This window comes from Pterocles gutturalis, unplaced genomic scaffold (assembly GCF_000699245.1).
Source record: "Pterocles gutturalis isolate BGI_N339 unplaced genomic scaffold, ASM69924v1 scaffold12509, whole genome shotgun sequence".
Classification (NCBI taxonomy): Eukaryota; Metazoa; Chordata; class Aves; order Pterocliformes; family Pteroclidae; genus Pterocles; species Pterocles gutturalis.
In genome coordinates this window covers 24,045-26,243 of record NW_010128320.1, presented here as the reverse complement: position 1 = coordinate 26,243, position 2,199 = coordinate 24,045, and positions in this window count along the sequence as shown.

Sequence of the window (2,199 nt, the reverse complement as noted above, 5' to 3'; positions counted from 1 at the left end):
TGCGCTCCAGACCCACAGCAACCCTGCGAAGGTGCCAGGCACGCGTGCGAGCATCACACTGTGCAGGTACTGCACCACGCACACCAGCCCCATCTGGGTCAGAGCCGGCTCGCAGTTGCACAGGTCTGCAGATGAAGTCATTCCCCTTGAAGGCATTAGTGGAATTTGTCCAGAATCTGCTTCGAGATCTGGAAATGCAATTACTGCCGACTGCCAGCTCAGCCCTGGGCTTTCCCCAGGGTCCAGCATGACATCCTACCACCAGAGTTACTGTCTGCGCTCATGCAGACTCAGGGCTGAGAAACTCTTCGCTCTTGTTCTGCAGATTACCTGTTCCACTCTTTTTGTACTCACGTTACACCTGCATTTGCACAGGTCTCTTCACTGGCAACATCACTTATCCTGGATCACTCATTCTGAACTGTATGAGCACGTGCTAAAATAACTTATTTACACTATCCCTACTATTCCACGCCAGAGGAATTTATGTATATAGATATAAATTACATAGCTATTTAAATTATTTTATTATTCAATTTTAATTTTTTAAAAATTCCAGATCTAGAAAATTATCAGTATTGGGGAGAGGCAAGTAGAGGGCGAACACAACCTCTGGGCCCAGGGACACCAGGACACGCAGCACACCCCGGCCCTACATGGGGTCAGGGTCTAAGGTACTGAAAAGCCTGGGCTGGGTGGTATGCCCGCAGCAAGCGAGACAAAAATTTAAGAGGCATTATACAAGTCTGTTGATGTCCTCAAAGTCTTTAACTGTAAGATCTGCTGTGCTGCTTGTGGCCCTTCTAGAATAACAGCTAACAGGCATTGATTTTTTTTTTTTTTTTAGATCCATTTGTCCTGAACACTTGCTTGGGTTATAAATGCAAATGAAACAGAAATGAAAGGAAAAGTAATTCCCTGGCTGTTAAACAGAGGACAAGTTCACCTTGATTGCATTGACCTAGACTTCCCTGATGTGCTGTTTCTGAGCTCAGGCACAACATAACATCCCCAGGCTTGTCTTGGGGACATCAGCCCAGGGACCAAGTCCCAGGGCTGCCCCAGCCCAGGCAAGACAAGGTGCAGGCACTCCTGTTCCCAAGCCCTGGGGACAACAGGGACCCCGAGACCACAAGACACACATTAACCCACCCCAGCCAGCACATCTCAAGTGCACCTGGCAGAGCCCCTTCCCCAAGGACCACCCGTGCACTCCCACAGCATCACAGAGGAGCAGCGGACAGCACCGAGGCGGCTCACACTACCCAGCATCGAACACGGACCACGAGCAAAGCCGCTGCAGGGAACGAGAAGAGCACAGCCCTACAGCCACCCATGGAAACTCTGATCACAGGAGGTATGAGACATAAAATCTATCTAGAACAAATCCTTGCCATGTATTTTCTGCAAAGTCAGATTATCACAGCACAGTTCACAGACACTGCACCATTCCCACCAGCGTTTATTCCACGACAAGCCCTGTGTGCAGAGGGAGATAGCGGCACACCAGGACTCCCAGAGCTGCCTGGTGAGTGCAGGGGTGCCAGCGACAGGGGCTGTGCCCAGCAGGTCCCTACCAGAGCCTGCACCATCCGTGCCTCGCTGGGGACCTGCTGTCCCCTCCTGCGCTCGCCCCACAGGGGACAGGGCTTGGGGAAGCAAAAGGACTGAAAAATAAATACAGAAAGCCTGGGAGCAGACGAAACACACGTGCAGCAGCTCTCAGCAACATCCCCCAGTGTGCACAGCTCCGCACAGTCAGGGGAAACAGAGCTGGCAACTGCTACAACAAACAGGAGATTGCTTCCTACAAGACAAACCCCCCTTTCATGCTCCCTTTCCCAACAGGCAAGGGGAACAGCGGTAAATTAAAAGCTGGTGACTGACCTTGCAGATTTCTAGGTGTGCAGCCGCAGGAGCCGAGGCAAAGGGAAGACACGCAAATGCTGTAATTGGAAGGTGCTAGGGAGCTGTCAGCGCTATCAACAGAAAGGCAATTGCTGTTTAAAAATTAATCTTTTTTTCATTATTCTTATTATTATTCCCTTTTTAATGCCAGAATGCACAAGACAGGAGATTACGTAGCGACGCGTGCCCGCCAGGGAGCAGGCAGGGTGAATGCAGACGGGCGCAGGGCTTGCAGCACCCGCTCCTGCCGGCTGCGCCCATCCTGGTGTGCCAGGCGTCCCGGGGCAGCAC